This window comes from Globicephala melas, chromosome 14, assembly GCF_963455315.2.
Source record: "Globicephala melas chromosome 14, mGloMel1.2, whole genome shotgun sequence".
Lineage (NCBI taxonomy): Eukaryota > Metazoa > Chordata > Mammalia > Artiodactyla > Delphinidae > Globicephala > Globicephala melas.
This window is the reverse complement of record NC_083327.1, coordinates 69,031,837-69,050,732: the sequence shown is the minus strand read 5'-3', so window position 1 is coordinate 69,050,732 and position 18,896 is coordinate 69,031,837. Positions and strand designations below refer to the sequence as shown.

General features: G+C 39.1%; 1 pseudogene; it reads right to left on the bottom strand.

Moving 5' to 3' along the window:
• Positions 1 to 14,714: 14,714 nt before the first annotated feature.
• Positions 14,715 to 15,449, bottom strand: LOC115851173 (large ribosomal subunit protein mL48 pseudogene; annotated as a pseudogene).
• Between the last annotated feature and the right edge of the window lie 3,447 nt (positions 15,450 to 18,896).

The window sequence follows — 18,896 nt, the reverse complement described above, 5'->3', positions numbered from 1 at the left end:
GTTTTACAGAGGAAATTGAGGCCTGTTAAGATTGTTATTTAGTCAAGTTATTTTCCAACAGCAGTTTTCCCTCTAAAATAAGTTCTGGGGATTGGTTTGCATCTTGGGAAATGTTCTGTATCTTTTAAAGAGAATTGATTTGGTTACAACAGGAGGGACTCCATTCTTACTACTAAACATGTCAACTATTTGACTTCAATCTAGAATTTTATTTGGCCCTCATTTTACTGCCTGTCTACCCTAGTTTGTCAATTCAAATATGAGTGTATTGTAATAAACTGGGTTCAAGATCTTCAGAATGAATATCAGAAATCTGACTCTGAATGTCACAGGAGATTTCCCACCAGACAGGAGAAGAAAGAAAAGATTCCAGTATTCCTTGCCATCCACAGAATCATAAATGTATCCGAGGTGATCACAGAAAGACAGAGGCAGAGGTCAGAGAAGCAAGAAGAGCTAAACCAACTCTTGTTGTTAGGGCTCAGGGGAAGGTAGGAGCCGAACAAAAATGATGGGCACTGTACAAGTCGATTGTAATGTTTTGTTCACGTGGCAAATATACCTTGGGTTCTAGGTTATCCCTCACTTCTAATTGGTAACACTTCATACTTACCCAGTGTGCCTGCGTCTAGAGTTTAAGGAGACCATATTACAATGGCAGTGTGCACACAATGGGGAATGGGATGGGATGGCTGAGGGGTCAGGTCAGGAGACTTAGGGCCAGCCCAGGTCTGTAACTAGCTAAGGAGATTTTGAACAGATCCCATAATATCTATGGAACTTACTTTCCCATAAATCCAAACACATTACATCATCTTTCGGGTGATTTACAGATTTATGTTTCTAAAACTCCATCGATTTTTTTTTTAATTTCAGTTTCTTTTTCTCAGTTATTAGTTAGTCCACTCCATGCTCACGTGGCTTATATTGTTTCTATCTATACCTGTCACACTGCTAGTATTAGAAATGGTCACATACACGGTACTCACAGACCCTGGACCCATACCAATATAAAATACCAAATTCTGCCTCCTATATGTGTGACTAAATTAGACCATATGGATGTATAAGTTAGTAGTAAGCTAACAACTATTAGCTTTGGAATATTTATTGGTTTGTAAACCATTTCTGATGATTTCCATAATCCTGTGGAATACATATTTTACCATTACCTAAGCTAAGAAACTGAGACTCAGATTACATAAGCATGGCAAGATTAATCAACGGATGACTGTTGCATTAGTTGACCCATGTTATTCTAACTTAACAAATTAATTTTCTTTCACCATATCATGTTTTAAGTGGCACAAACATATTGCACTTGTTGCAATTTAGATTCAAGAGTGAGAGATAGAAGAGTTATGAAAGTTCTATTTCCAGATTAAATGAGGCCAGAAATTTTGTCTGCAGCCAGTGATCAATGAAGGAAGTCTATAGGCTGACATGGTCATCAAGGGGGTTTCCAAAAAAATATTTTCTGAAATAATACACAACCACTACTGGGGAAATTTGGGCTTATTTCCAGCAGAGTCTAAATGATAGATATTTCTTTTTCCTGCTAGAATCCCTAAGCACATAGTGAAAATTAGAAGATCTAAAGCATGTGACGTTAATGACACATTTATTAGGACCTCTTAGATCTCATCATGGCAGTCAGACAAGATGCCAAGGAAGCAGAGGCTCAATGAGGAGTCGACCGGATGAAGAAGATGCTGCCTGCTCAACAACAGAAAAAAACTGGTGCTCAGGGAGAAGCTCATGCTGGGAGGTCAGAAATTCTCATTGCCACGCCAAGGATCTCCCTCCCAGGAGAGACACAAACCAGGCCCGCAGCCTTAAGCCATTTAATATGAAAGCATTTGCTTTCTCCTGCTAATGGCTACAAAGAAAAGTGCCTTGCCAATCTTCCTTAGAACTTTCTTTAAGGGCTACAAAACTTAAAGAGAGAGAGTATCCCTGTGAAATTTCTTTTCTAATGATGGAGTGTGGTTTGAAGCTGTCCAGGAAAGTCTTGTAAAATATTCGAAAAAAGGACGCCCCAAAATGAAGGTGGCCTGGCTACAGCAGACATGTCTATTGGCATCAGCTCAGCACAACCGCACTCTTTTTTCTCGCTGTTTCAGAAAGAATTTTGGCCAGAAGATTAATTTGCCCAGGAAGAGGCAGAAAGACAACAAACTAAGTTAAGATGATACAAGAAAAGCCCTTAAAGGGCTTCATTTATACTAAATTGGTCCTGAGGAAGACGATGTTGCTTTAAAAACCTTGCAAAGAGCCTCTTACCCCCAGGCAAGCTCATGGATGGAGATAATCACCCCCAGCTGACCTATAATTACCTAGTTTGGACTGAATCCACTCCGATTATGTACGGCCAAATGGATTTAACTGAAATTCAGATTTGCTAAAAATAAAACGGCTAACGACCCAGAGCAAGTAACAGTCTCTAGATGATTCATCATAAAGACTAAACTTAGCTGGATTATCATGTCTGCTTGCCAGAGCAGTTGCTGTCTTGTTTTTGTGGATATGAAATTTCATCTTCCTCTAAAATGCTTGAAAATCAGCAATTCTGTTGAAAGCTACATGTATCTGGGAGACTGAGGATGGCTTTCTGAACAAATACTGGCCCTCTAGCCAGAGGCTACTGCCTTGATTACAGCAAGCCCTGCAGGGAGCAGATGTGATAGCTCAGCCATGCTGCACTGAGAAGGAAAAGCACCATTGCACTAATGCACAAACTTTTATTACCCATCAGATGCATGACAGCACTTACTGACTTGCCACTGTGTGCAAAGACTCAATATGCTGGGACGGGAGGTCATACTATTGAAGACACAGCCCGTGCACTGAGGGAGCTCCTCCCATAATTAAAGGGACAAAAGAGTGGCTGTGAAAAGAGAACTATGTGTACCTGGAGGCTCTCTCCTACAATTTACCTGCTGGGTGAATTAGAACAAGCAGTAGAAATGGAATACTATTAGGATAATAATATTATTTTTTTATTAAAAAATTTATTGAGGTATAAGTGAGGTATAACATCCTATTAGTTTCAGGTATACAACATGATTCAGTATTTGTGTGTATTGCAAAATGATCACCACAATAAGTACGGTCAACATCCAACACAGTTATAAATTTTTTTGTAACTATGATGTGATGAAAGAACTTCTATGAATATTTTTCTGTTTAAGAAATTATTCTTAAATGAGATGCTGTTTTGTAAATGGAAAAGCAAACAAATATTAGTTTCCACATATCAGAAAAGATGACAGATATACTTAATTGAGAGCTTTAAGTCTCATGTGTTTGAGTTCCTCTTTACCTCCTTCTTCCTGCCCAATTTGCTTTGCCGGCTCTCCCTCAGCCCAAACAGGGTAGCAGCATCTATCAGGGTGCTCAGCAGAGCGTAGTCACTAAAATAATGTTCATGCTGGAGCTTGATGATAGAAACCTTAGGCAAGCAACATTTTAAAACACTATCACTCACAGAAGTGTTCTTCAAAACCATATACTGTTGATCTTTTGTTACTGGTCCCTCTTGTTAACCTCCCAAAGTAAGGGGAAATGAACAGATTTGATGAGCAGGTGCTTCTACTAGAGATGAGAGGAGACTTCTCAGTTTGGTAGGCTGCCATCCTGTTAAATGAACATAGTACACCCTACCTGTACTCACTGACCCAGACCCTTCTTTCCAAGGATGACCATCCTCCATGGAAAAGTTCTGCTCTGCTGTTCAACCAAGGTTGAGATTGGCCAGCCCCCCAACTAACTTTTACAAGTAGTGAGCTGACATCTACAAAGTGGGGTGAAATACCTCTCTAAGATTCATGAGACAGAAGCCTGGCATGATGGGAAAAACAAAGCAAATGTTTTCTGAAGTTGTTTGTAAAAAAGCCAGGACTATTCATATATTATCACTTCATTGTCAATTTCCATATGTGAAAGATGATGGATACCATTTCAAAAATGCATTGAAATGGCTTTCCAAAGGAAGGGTCCACCTCCTGCTTGGCTTCGGCTGAGAATGTCTGGGGAGATACGTTCTGAATCAGGGCCAATTCTCTTCCATTTTAGACAGACTTGTGTTTGGGATCCTATATAATCAGACTTTTACAAATTAACATTTCAAACCTAGTCATTTAGCAGGTAGTGGAAACCTAACTTAGTGGGGAAACACAGAGCTAGAAGATCAAATTGTATTTTCAGCTCTGCCAGTTACTCTATGACTAACCAATATTTATTGAGCTGACAAATAAAACTAGGACTGACCTTGGGCGAGACTAAGCTCATCTTTCTGAGCCTCAGTTGCCACAGCTGTATGAAGGGGAGAGTAATATTTGCTTCACTATTTTTTGTCTGCTGTGAAGACAAATAGGGGGATATAGGAGAACACAGTGTCCTTCAGAGTAAATGTTCCAACTAAGTTTTTCAGTATTTTTAGTACTGAAAAATGTGCTGCTTAACACAGGTAAAGGAAGCACTTTAGTCCATCCTAGCCCGATTTTTCCAATCTGACATGCTTCTAATGTAGTGAGGGGAAAATGCTGTTCAAAGAGACTGAACCCTTCCCTGAGAGTTCTGAATGATAAACCGAAGGCTATATGACCTTTCAGCCCTTACAAAGCACGAGGAAAGCCCATTTTATAAGGCAGAAGAGACAGTGTCACAAGTATATAAGTAATGATAGAATCCAAGGCCATTTTATTTTCAGTGGCACTGTGTGTTCTCTCTGCTTTAGCAAAGGCTTACCACTTATCAGTCTAATAGAGGAAGTGAATTATTCCCCAAAACTGAACTTTACATTGACATTTCCAGGAGGCTACAAAATGCACAAAGCAGAAAAACAAAAGAAGGAGCCTATTGTCTGAGGTGTTATGTCAACATAATTTACTGGAGGACTTACACCTTACACTCTCGCCATCACCTCGACAATAACCAAGGTACAGAACTATGCATCGGCCCTCTGTAGCTACCACTGTTCCCCGTCCTGTTTGGAAATGCCCGGCACAGTGCTGGGACATAGTAGGTGTTTGATTAAAACTCGTCGATACTGAATCTAATGTGTCATACCGCCCTCATCGACACTCTTCTTGTGTTGAATGTCCATTCTGAAAGATCAAATTTCATTGCTCATTCAAAGACATTTTCACATACTGAAAATCTTCTGAGAATTTAATATGTCCAAAGGGCATGAAACCGATAGACTTGAACATAGACCTTATCTGTGTTATGGAAAGGAGAGCTACAAACTGGATCATACCATCACTCCTATGCATCAACCTCACACGAAGAACTCCTCCCCTGGTCATTCTGAATGACCAGGAAACAATGCAGCTGTCGTCCCTTCTTAGAGCCCAGAGGTCACAGTCCCTGACCATGCAGTACTCAGTGACGACTGAGGATCTACTGTGCTGACAGCCCCAAATAGAGGAGGCAACACCGATATTTACAGCAGCACTACTTACAATAGCCAAGACATGGAAACAACTCAAGTGCCCACCAACAGACCATTGGTTTAAGAAAATGTGGTGTGTGTGTATATATATATATGTATATACCATATATTCATACAACAGAATATTACTCAGCCATAAAAAAGAATGAAATATGCCATTTGCAGCAACATGGATGGACCTAAAGGTTATCATACTAATATGTGATATAAGTCAGAGAAAGACAAATATCAGATGATATCACTTATATGTATATCACTTACATTTCTCACTTAACTGTTCTTTTCCCAAGAAATGCCCATGTCTTTCATTTAGTTTAAAATGTTGGGTTTTTAAACATATACCTTGATTTTATTTTGAGGTTTAGTTGTCTTGATTAGTTGTATTTTAATTAGGTGACTTCTCTTATATTGATGATTTATGAAATGTCCATTCCTGTTTATACTATTGCCTTTTTTATTGGCATATACAGATTTTATTATTTTGAGTTTTGAGACTGATAATTAATATCATAACTAGATCTTCATAGAAAATTCCATGATAAATATCAAGATCTTGATCTTGATGTAAACAGAAGGGAGTGATCCCCCCAAATCCATCAAAACATCATAGATTTTGTGGAGTGAAGTCTGAGAAAACTATTCGAATATTGATAAATAAAGCACCAAGATGCCACTGCACTGCAGCCAACATTCATCTGCAGGGCACTGCGGGCCGAGCTGACATCAGATGGCCTTTCTGACTGGCCATCTACAGCCCATAAGCATTCCTCAAGGTGTCAAATGAAGATTAATAAAAATCACTGAGAAAACAAGAAACAAAACTGACTACCACTTCGCAGTGTTTGCTAGCCTAAATAAATAAGACAATGACACAGGACAATTTTGTTGGTTGTGGATCAGTGCGGGTAAGTGGCACTGAAACTGTAGTTCTCATGAATGTGTGGGCTGAGATGGGAATATGAACAAACCACCGTCAGCGTTTGACAGGGCCGGGTAGTGGGGTCTGGCTTACAAACTCACGCCTTACCTCCAGTACTAGCACTATGTACTTCTATCCTGTTTCTGCAGTTTAGATTTTGATGGGCTTTAGAAAAAGACCACAGAAGATCCCCTCCCCAGGAGACGTGAGAAGAGAGGATGGTGGCTCTGGGGATACTTCACAATTTTAACCTGGAGTCCTGACCAGCCCTCCATGCTTCACCGACCCTTTTTTGTTTTTTCCATTTTTCCCCTTTTGCTTTCCTGCTTATCGTCCTGATCCACTTATCTTATACCCTACTCTTGGGCTCCCTGTCCTTCCCTCCGTTTTGACTAACTGTTTCCTGAGCACCTGCTAGGTGCCAAACCCAGTATTACATTCTGGGGCACAGAAAGGTACAAAAGTCTCTGCCCTCAAAGGAGGCATAGTCAAGGGTAAATGTTATCTCCTTTAATCCTCACAAAACCCTGGGAAGCACTTATTATTTTCCCTTTCATGAAGGAAGGAACTGGAAGTCAGAAAGGTTAGGGGATGTGCCCAGAGTAACTCAGCCAGGGCAAGGCCCCCATGACGCTGATCCAAGGGTCAGCTCCTGTGCTTCTCCACCAGCCCTCAGCCTCCTGGATTTCCCTCCTTACTGCACCCTCGTTCTTCACTTAGTACTTCCCCAGTTCTTCTATTCTAACTTCTAACAATTTCCCTTCTCTGTTCCCTTTGGAGAAGGCAGACAATTATTTTTAATTGATAAAAGTCCACTGGTTTTCAACCCAGTTTTTAAAAGCCCTGTGAAAAGAACAAGACTTGATGTTGGTCCAGCCTTCCACAGATGATCATGAAAACCAGACTTCAAAGGGACTTGGAGAAAATTTTATTGACTCCTTACAGAACTCCTGCCTAGTTCTCCTTTGGCCTGTCTGATCTTTTTGAGGTTTATGGGTATGAGGACTGGACCCTGATTCATAATCCAGTGCCTTCAGGTAGTTTTCCCAACCATTATTAAGAACTGAAATATGTTTCCCAAAGCAGACCTGGCATATAATAGGCCAGGAAAAGAAGCCAGGCAAAGAAAGGAAGGAGGGAGGGAAGGAGAAAGAGAGAGAGAGAGAGAGAGAGAGAGAGAAAGGAGGGAGGGAGACAGGAAGGAAGGGAAGAGGAAAAAAGAAAGAAGGAAAGAAAGTCTACCTTCCAAGTAGAAAGAAGAATAGAATGCCTTCATTCGTATATTGTGAAAGTTTGCTGTTAACCAACCACAAGGTATCATTATTAAAATAACTTTCTAGAATAAAGCAAAGGGAAACAAAAGGAAGACCATGAATTCTTTGATACCAAATTAAAGCAAATAAATAAATATAAATAATAAAGTAAAATAAGATCAAGCTACCATTCCAGAGGAAGAAGATGAGAAATAAATAAATCTCTTCAAACCAAACTGTAGGAAAACAGTCTCGTTGGAAACAAACACGCCTACAACAGAATTGATCACTTAGGACAAGAGAAAAGAGCAGAAACCAGTAAATCAAACAAAGTATGAAACTGAAGTGTAGGGTTAGCATTCACCTAATCAATACCTAACACCGCAGATTAACGAGGCCCTGGCAAGAGAGTCTAACTTTTTCATATCGCCAACATCCAATGCGGGAGGATGTGAATATCAATCAAGACATGATAACAAGGGAAAGGAATCAATCACCTGCTTCTCAGTATTAAATAAAGGTAGCTCACAGAAAGAGCTGGTGCCTGCCTACCACCTTCCTCAGTAAGAAAACAAGAAGGCATTAGTAAGAGTTCATCTGTGAAAACTTTCTGTCAACAGTCACAAACCACACTATAAACAAGACTTTCTACCAGGATGGGAGTCTAGAGGTGTATTAAAAACAAACAACAAAGCTTTACCTCTGATTCAGTCTGCAACTAAATAACGTCATAAATGGGATGCTTTTAATAGCAAACTGCAAAGTTTTCCCCTAATGCATAGTTTTTTAAAAATCATTACTTTTCTGGCAAGCACTCTAATCTGATTACAAATCTTTTAATTTACTTCTATCTGGACTTGTAATTACATATATGAACAAATGCAAATCACTTCATTTCATAGCCATAATTAAACTATTTAAGACTTCAAAATTTTTAATAATTTTGGTTCTGAAATATATACTTGGTTAATAGAATTTGCAGCAAATTATATATAGAGAGGAAGAAAGTACTTTATCTCCATCAAACAATAGAATTACATCCATCTGTTATTTTTTAAATGGTGACAGCAAAATCAATTCTAAGGGCGTGAAAAGAAAATGAGATTCTGAATTTCTCACCATACCTTCTAGTTCCCCTTGACACACTAATTAGTCTCCCACCCTCTTCTCTTATGCCTTACAGCATGTTTGCCTGGAGGAAAAATAAAACTGGCAAAACAGAAGAGAAGCAGTGGCTAATGAAAAGGACAAGAGAGAAGTGACAATTCCTTTGAATGGAGCCATTAGCTACACGCTGCTTTCAGGGCTCCCGGCCTCAATATTCTAACACTTCCAGTTGTTTTCAGAAATTCCTGTGGAGAGTTACAGACTGTACAAAGCTCCATCCTGGATAGTTTGCTATTTGTACAATTAAGAATGGCATGCCCTTTCTGTATCATTTTTCAAGATTATTATTGTTCTTCTCTGAGACTCAAGAGAGGAAGCATAATGAATACTGTCTCGTTACTACCATCATCCGGTCATGAAGTTCAGAAGAAAATCCTTTCAAAGTTTTCAATATCAAATGACAGCAAAAATCTCTGATAGCTTTGAAAAGCAATTATGTACACAGTTTGTGATCAAATTTGATATTTTAAAACTTATATATGCTTTTCAATAAGGGGAACTATTTGAGCACATATTTTTCGGGGATCCTTGATACAGAACAAAATTAGAATAGAGATTTCACTAAAAATTACCCAACCCTGGAAAGCATGTGACTGAATCCAGTGTCATCAACATCTGGCAAGGTACTAACACATAAGCAATGTCTCTGCCATTGTAGTGTTTCAGGCACATTCCTACCCTACCATAACTTTTTATTCAAGTGTCCTGTTATATGCCTGAGGAAAAATAAAGCATATTTAAAAGGAAAAAGCAAAAAACAAACAAGGAAATGTCTTTCAGCTCTTTACTTTTATCTTTAGCTATATCTTCCCAAATTGATATGAGCTAATTGATTATGTTTTTCACTACAGCGTGGTCTAGGGTTATTTATGCCTATTAGAATTCTGAAAAGTTACAAATGGAATTAGCATTACCTAAGATATGATTTTAAAATTTAGAGTAAAATAGCAAATTGACATTTGGGGCCAGTGCTTGGGGAAAATCATCCTGTTGCTGTGGAAATGAGTATAGATGCAGACCTTAAATTTCTCTGTATTCAAAGGCTAATTGTGACTTGAGGTGAATCTTACACACACACACACACACACACACACACACACACACACACACACACACACACACACACACACACACACACACACACACACACACACACACACACACACACACACACACACACACCACTGAACTTGAGGAGACAAAGCACCAGGCTTTACCAAAAGAAAGTAACTTCCTGGCAGTAGACCCTTACCTATTGTTATATTCAAAGATGGTTCCTACTAGTTGGCAAGGTTGGATCTTAGCATCCGATTCATTTGGATCTTAGTTGGAAAGGTTGGATCTTAGCATCCAATTCATTTCCTTAGGGAACACCTGCCTGGGGATAGTTCTGTCCAATTCATGGGCTTCTCCTGGGGTCTCCCCTCTATGGCTTGGTACCTTCTAATATCTGAGTGAATTCGGTGGTTCCAGGGCAAGCAGAGGAAACACCAAGAAAAGACTTGAACTTCTACAAAGACAGCTGATCATGCAACTCTCCTTGTCAGCTTCTGATATTAATGGGCACTTCATCTCTCTCTGCATCTCTGATTTCTGTCTACAAAATTTGAGGAGCATTCTTTCCCTATCAGAATGATGAGTACTTAAAATAAATTTCTGTCATATCTTAGAAACTGTTTGCTAAAATTAATGTCAGTAATAGATATTCAGCAGTTCAGTGAAGGCACCTGAGGCATATGAGCCCTTCAGGTAAAGGGCCCATAAAAGTGTCTTTCAAAGATGCATACATAGAGAATAGACTTGAGGACAAGGCAAGGGGGAAGGGTAAGCTGGGACGAAGTGAGAGAGTGGCATGGACATATATACACTACCAAACGTAAAATAGATAGCTAGTGGGAAGCAGCCGCATAGCACAGGGAGATCAGCTCGGTGCTTTGTGACCACCTGGAGGGGTGGGATAGGGAGGGTGGGAGAGAGACACAAGAGGGAGGAGATATGGAGATATATGTATATGTATAGCTGATTCACTTGGTTATAAAGCAGAAACTAACACACCATGGTAAAGCAATTATACTCCAATACAGATGTTAAAAAAAAGTGTCTTTCAAATGTCCACATGGACTAATTATTATGAATGTGTGGATTTTATTCTGACTTGGAGTGTATAACAGCTATTTGTAGTGACCAAGGGCTCTGGTGTTTAGTGTAAATTACTTCTCTAGAACAAAAGAATTTGGGTTTCGTCTTAACCAGCAAAATCAATCCACAAGTACTACCTTCTTGATAGCTGAAACACCCTGGCTTTCCAAAATGGTAGAAGTAGAAAATCCAATATCAAACTATTTTGATTTAGTTTTATTCTGCTTTTATTCAGTCCTTTCCTCTTTTGAGTCTTGATTAGCCTTTAGTTCCTGTTCTGCCTATCTCTGTCAGGAGAAGAGATAAACAACTAGAATAAAAATTGCTACTAGACTATATATTTAATTTTAACTCAGTATTTTCTTTCTTCATTTACTGACCAGGACTGTGAGAGCAAACGATGGATTAGGATCTTTGTTTTGAGGTTATTTTGTCAAGTGGATGGAGATTTACTTTTTTCTAATTGTCCTTATGACTTGGAAAGCTGTACAGTGAGCAAGAGGTACAGGTTTCAAAGGGAACCATATTTTAATATCCCATTTCCTATTTAATACTAGTTCAGAATATTTCAGATCAAAGGAACAGAACTGATCCAAAGTGCTTTAAGAAAGAAAGAAAATTAAAAAAGATTTGGTCAGAAAAAAATTTTGGTCCCAAGCCAGGTTGTCCAGAGGTTCACCATGTCATCTGAACTTTTGCATTCTTTTTCTGCAATTTTCTCCCATTGGCTCCCCCAGGTAGCTATAGCAGTTGTTAAAGAAAAAAATTATCCTGACACTTGTTACAACAGTAAGGCAGACATAGGACTATTGCAATAGGCTATTGTTATTATAGGGACTATAACAATGAGGTTCTGCAGTAGGGGAGAGAGATTGAGCTCAACTCTGAATACAACAAGGAAAACTAAGGATTGATAGCCAAGAAGCAAGGTGAGGGGGTCAGTGGATGGAAAATTACTAAGAGGAAACATCAGCGGAAAAGGGGATTCTGCCTAAACCTACCTGAGAGTATTCTTGCTTAAGGCAGACCAGGGTGATCACATATCACCTGCGGGATGGTGACAGATGAGAAATTTGGTTAGATATTGAGGGTGATCAAATAGTGAGGGTGAGGGAGTCTCTCTTGATAACCTGAATTTGCAGGATTCTTGCTAAAACTGGGTCTTGAGGAGATGTTCAAGACAGGGTCTAGTTGGGCTCAGAGGAGTCTGTCTAGAGTCTGGTCAAGAAAAGAGTCTTTGTCCCAGTTCCAAACTCCCTGTCCTCAAGGGACACCCAGTCATGGAAGAGAAGGAGCCCAAGTCCCAGCCTTCCCTGTGATGGTCCAGGGCACACTGACTGGACCATCCCAGGGTAAGTACTGCCCCCAGAAAATGAGGACACTCAAGTTAACTGAAAGCAATCAGAGCCCACCTCAAGAACTGGAGTGGGGCCGTTGTCACTCAAACTACACAGGGGATAGGTAAAGAAATTCAGGTAGTATTACAAGAAAGGAAGAGAAAAGATGCTGCTGGTCAGTAAACAACAGAAGTACTTGGCATCTCTCTGAGCACTGATGGCCTCGTAGCTCTCCGTAGGACAGTCAGTAGGACAGTCAGTGGTTAAACACCTATGCATATAAAGTCCCTAACACAGCATTTGGGTTATTTCACAGACACAGGCAAATATTCAATTCCTTTCTATGCCCTTCCGGCAACTCATAAATAATTGTGCATTTTTTAGAACTTTGGTCAAACTTAAACATACTGCCTATAATTTATGGAGCACAGGTTTCTCTGACCCCCAAATGTCCCCAAACTGGTATATTAGCATAATATTAACTGACTGCACTAAGGGACAATGTAAGGCAGAGCACATTCATTCCTTAGGTCTTCCTGACAACCAAATTCCCCTTTTCTCTGTAGCAGTCATGAATGTCTGTAGATGATCATGCTAGGGATGAAACATACCCAAAGGCTGCCCCTCCACAATAGGATCCTGTCGCTTCTGCTTTTCTCAGTCACCTTTCACAAGTCTGCATTGCCCCTGGTCACAGAAAACTTTACTCCTAGAAACTCCCCTAAAGGCTCATAAGCACTAAGGGAACATTGGAAACATAATGGAGGTCATTGCATACTTTTAGCTGCAGCTTGTGACATTGTGAGAAACCCAATACCTGTATTTTGCAGACGGACTAGTTAGTATACAGTGGAGTACCTTAATCTGTTTGCAGTTCACTGGGTTTCCTACCTGTAAGGATTGGTGTCTTTCAACAATTCGGATAAATTTTCATTCACTATCCCTTAGCTATTGCCTCTTCCATTTTGTTTCTCTTACTTATCCCTGAAATTATATATAAGGTATACATTATATGTGTATATGTGTGTGTGTATATATATATATATATATATATATATCTTACCACTCCTATAATCCATAAGCACACATTATATATGTATATATATCACTCTTATCCTCCATAAGCATAGTAGTTATTTTGCTTTTCATAATTTGCTTCATTTTGTCTTTTTGGATCTATATTCTCTCTATTTTTTTTAATTTTATTTATTGATTGATTGATTTTTGGCTGCATTGGGTCTTTGTTTCTGTGTGCAGGCTTTCTCTAGTTGCAGCCAGCGGGGGCCACACTTCACTGCGGTGCGTGGGCTTCTCATTGCTGTGGCTTCCCTTGTTGCGGAGCACAGGCTCTAGGTGCGGGGGCTTCAGTAGTTGCAGCACGTGGGCTCAGTAGTTGTGGCTCACAGGCTCTAGAGCACAGGCTCAGCTGTTGTGGACCACGGGCCCAGATGCTCCACGGCATGTGGGATCTTCCTGGACTAGGGATCGAACCCGTGACCCCTGCATTGGCAGGCAGATTCCTAACCACTGCGCCACCAGGGAAGTCCCTATATTCTCTATTTTTTCAGTTTTTATTTTTTTGTAAATGAATGAGCAGGGCTCTCTTCCAATAAACCTTTATTTACAAAAACAGGCAATGGGGTTTTGGAACTGGATAGAGGTTGCACAACACTGCATATGCATTAAATACCACTGAATTATTCACTTTAAAATGGTTCGTTTTGTGACATGTGAATTTCACCTCAATAAATTCTTTTTAAAAAGCAAATAGGCAGTTATTGGGATTTGGCTCACAAGCAGTAGTTTTCTGACACGTGACCAAGATCAACCTTTAATTCTTTGCTTCAACTCGTTCCAGGCAACCCTAATTTGCAGTTATGTAACATCTACCTGCATACTTATGACAGGTCACTCACTACCCCACAAGGTAATTTTTTTTCACTTATGGACAGACCCTGATCCTACCTGGAGGGTTTTTTCATATACAAAATCTCCCTCCCTATGCCTTCTATCCACAGAGAGTTTACTTATGATTGTCTGCTTCACTAAAGGGACTCCATGCCAGGTTGATTTAAAGGATGAGTTCACTCTAACTGGAGAAATACTGAAGGGGGACATGCTTATATGCTAAAGCACCAGGCAAAGAGAAGTTGAATCCCTTAGTTAAATACACTTGACAGGATGGACTGACTTCTCACATACACACACATCTATCCATCATCAGCAGATTTTTATTAGATGGAAGATACCTAGGGTTGGCTCAAAGGAAAGTGGTGACAGTCGGCAAGCACTCCTCCACAGAGGAGAGGAGGCACCCCTGGCTGTGGAGATGGGTACTTACGATATTGAGAGTCAGGGTCTCCTCCTTAACTTTGGCCACCCAGGAAGCTCTTCCCCTTGCCACTCAGTATCACCAGTGCTGGCCTGAAAGGGTCTGCAGGGAGCTAGTTCAACTTGGCTAGCAGTTCTTCCAGTTCTGGCTGGGCTTTGAACCTTCCCTTGAAGTCCTTCAGTGTGCTCCCTCACTGACAGTTTGACTCCTTCAGGAAGATTGCTTTGGATTATTTCCAGGAAAATCTCTGCAAATGTAGCGCTCCAACCGCTGATCTGAACCACTCGCCCATGGGTGGTAAGAACTGAGTCCAGGAGCATTTTGCTGCCTTGGACCTGCAACTGCAACGCCTCCACGGTTTTGGTGGGCATCACATAACTTTCCTCGACTTTAATGGAGAGATGGTAGCAGAGGTTGTGAACATACCGGGCATAACTCTCTGCCAGGGCCATACATTTGCAGTCAGGTGAATGTTTCAAACCCCATATTCATAATCTGTCCCAGATTAATGGGTCTCACTTCCACTTTTCCCCTCTTCTTCCTGGGCTGAGCAGGAAGCAAAAGAGAAAGAAACTCCTGTGCTTTAACTAGGTGCTTGTATCTTCCAATGCCATGCGTGGGTTGTGACCTATAGTGCCGACTGATGCTCAGGAATGCCACCTGCAGAACAGAGGGGATTCTCTCCTGAGGTTCTGAACCTCAAGAGGGAAAAGGCTTGCTTAAAAATGGTGTCATTCCTCAGACACAGCGCCTTTCCCAGAGCTCCATTCATCCTTTGCTGCTGCGCGGCCTGCAATTGTGCCAGCGGAAGATCGGCCCAAGTTGCCGCGACTGCTGGGCGTCCGAAAACACTCTATTTTTTCAGTTTTATCTTCCAGTTCACAGAGTTTCTTTCTCTTCAGCTCTATCTAACATGACATTTAATCCGTCCATAGGATTTTTAATTTTTTTTGTACATTTTAAATTTCTAAAAGTTCTATTTGATTCTTTTTCCTATTTGTTAGGGAGGTTTTTTTAATAGTCCTGTCTGCTCGAATTTTCAAGCTTATTTTGAATTGATTTAGACATATTCCATTTCATATTCAATTTATGATAATCCCAAAGTCCCTGTGGGTCTGTTAGAGTGTCTCTTGTCCCACCTGTTCTTGTGGGACTGACTTCACATGCTTTGTGATTTTCGACTATCGGCAGCTCACTTTCCTTGGAATTTTTTTCTGTAAAAATGCTTCAAGGGCTGGGTTGAAGTGAAGTTTCTCCGAAGGTAAATTATATTTGCTTGCGTCCCTAGCTTGGGATCACTTCCAAACAAGGAACACTTTAAACATGCTGCTTGAGGTTTTTCAGACCACAGAGATAGAATCAGTCCCGCCCACACATATTCACAAGGGCTGAATTTAGTTACACAGTCTCAGATGAGATTAGTTTTTTTCCTCTACCCCACATCACGGTAAGCATAGTTAAGTTTCTTTGCTTTCCCCTTCTTCACAATGAGGTTTCTTTCCTACTTACCTTATACTAAGAATGTAAAGGATATACTTCTCCAGGGTTCCAGCTTTATTCATAAGTCTCTTGTTAGGTTCTCTGCTTTATCCAGTTCTGAGGACTTGTATCCATCTCCTTTGCCCCCCAACATTCCCATGTAACTTTGGTTTTGCCTCTGCATATTCCTTCCTTTTTATCAGTGTGTTTTAAAAGGTTTTCAAAGTACATTTTATCCCGAATTTTAATTGTTTCAATCACAAGAGTCATTTACGGTATCTAATTTACTACGTTGATAGAAATAGGCATCCCTGGGAATAAAAAGTTTTAGACTTATTTTTGATTCTGTTTTTGTTTTGTTTAATTTCTTAATTTCTGTTATTCAGTTTGGAATAATATAATTTATGAACGTCCTACTCTGGTTTCATTTATGTTGGGTAATGTTTATAAACTTATGCTTGATAAATAATCGCATACAAAGTTAAATATAGCTAACTTGTCTAGGATCCCAGTGTCTACCTTTTAGACAACTGGGGAAAACTGTGTCACTGCTTCTCCATCAATCACAGTGTACCACCAGGGATAAAATAGATTCTATGCATGTCACTTGTTTGTCAGCCACAAATCATGTACAAATTGCTATAGCACTGACTGGCACAAAATAATGTGGGGTAGAGTAATGCACAGCAACAGAAAGTCAAACAATGTTGAGTAGAAAATCAACTATCAATAAATAGTGAGCCTATTTACTTTGGTTTACATTATGTCCTTATATCTTTGGGCATTTATTTTTTATCATTATTTGTGAAATCACACAAATAAATAATCATTCATTTTCACAGGTTTTCTTAATCAATGATCAGTTTGAACTTCAAATTTTTAAGTCTAAGACTTTTCTCATTCTATTCCTAAATATTATTGGTTAAGTAGTTTGCTATTTTTTGTCAGAACTGTTCTTTTTTAATTCATTCTTTAAAGCTAAACTCACTTTGCTCAATGGCTGACAATTGTTAAAAGCTTTCTTTCAAATGTAGATGATAAACTAAAATCAAGAAAGATGTTGCTCTTTTGACATGAAAGAAAATTAACACTCTCTTGATAGAGACAGTGTTACTTGTATGTTTGCTCATAATTTTTGGATGCATCAGTAATCCTAGAAACATATGAACTATTCTGAATAGTCATGAAAATAAAACTCTGGTCTTGTTGACCACCGATTTTATCATCTACAACAAGCCACTGTCAACATTCTAATATTTGCTCTCCACAAGCTTTATTTTGCCTTAAGAAAATCAGTTACCAAATGACACTGGACATCTGGATTTCTTTTAGAAATTAAGCACTAGCTTATATAAATTGACCACAGGTTTCCCACACTGAACTTCAAAACATCAAATAATTTAAAAAAGAAAATAAGCCTATTTATTGGGTGTTATAGGCAAAAAAAAGAAAAATGTGGAAGTGACACCAATCACCAAACTCTTATTCACATACTCTTGGTCTAAGACATTTTGTTCTCAAGGTTTCTTCTACAAATTCCATGTAACCTTTAGCAGATTTGAGGCTGGTGGCTCCTACTAAATCATACTTTGGTAACTGTTGGACCATTTTACTCAGGAATTTTTGCTCTTAGAGCAAACAAGATATGCCACTCAGTTGCCCCATACCTGAGTTAACTATTCATCAGAAACAGGCATGGTCCTGGGTTGTGTATCTTACCTAAGCTGTTGAAAAGTTTATTTCTCACTGATTTATTTTTTTTCTAAAACCCATTCAGAGAATTTGAGTTTTATTAATCATTGATTGAACTGATTTATCATACTTAGGAAAAATCAAAATATTCTTCCAGTTTGTATTATTGACCAGTAAATACTACATTTGATTTATTGTAGTTTTAAACCAAAACACATTCGAAATCTAATCCTAAATGAGGCTGGATTTTGTGACTTTTTCTATAATCTTTATATTCTGTGGAATTCTCCCCTACCAGGTAAGAAAATCACAAACAGAATTAAGAAATCTATTCAGAAGTGAAAAGGGAAGGCAAGAAATCAAGAATGACTTGGAGATCTGGGGCTCAAATGACAAAGAGATTTTTGGGAGCCATTAATAGAAATAAGGAAGTCAAGAGAAGAAAGTGAGTCTAGTGAGAGGTGGAAGAGGACAAATCAATTTTTTTACATATTGATTTTGAGTTAAAAATGTAAAAGTGAAAGGACTCACAAATATAAAAAATGAAACAAGGATTGTAAATAGCACAGGTAATTCAAAATGTAGGAGCAACCTAAAATATTAATAAATATGACAACATAACCGTGAAAACTTTTGAATGACAAGAAACATCAGCAAAGTCCGAAGACAAGTGACAAACTGGATATAACATTTTGGCAACTGATAAATAAAAGGCTAATATTCTTAATGCATGAAGGACTCCTAAAAACTGAGAATTTAAAAACCACGTACAGCAACACAGGAAAAATTAGCAAAAAAATGAATGAGCAGTTCACACAAAAATTAATTCAACTGGACTTTAAGCATGGGAAACAATGATTAGTCTCACTCACATTAAGAGAGATACAAATTTTAACTCACTAAGAAACCACTTTGCACCCATCAAGTAGGCAAAATCCATAGTCTCTTTTGATAAGACTGTGGGGAAACAAGTACTGTAATGCATTGTTGGTGGGACTGCAAAATTATATAACCCACATGGAGAAAATCTGACAAAACACAACCAAATTACATGTATATTTATTTTCCATTGATCTAGCAATCCCACGTCTGCGACTCTATCTCAAAGATACAGTGGGAAAAA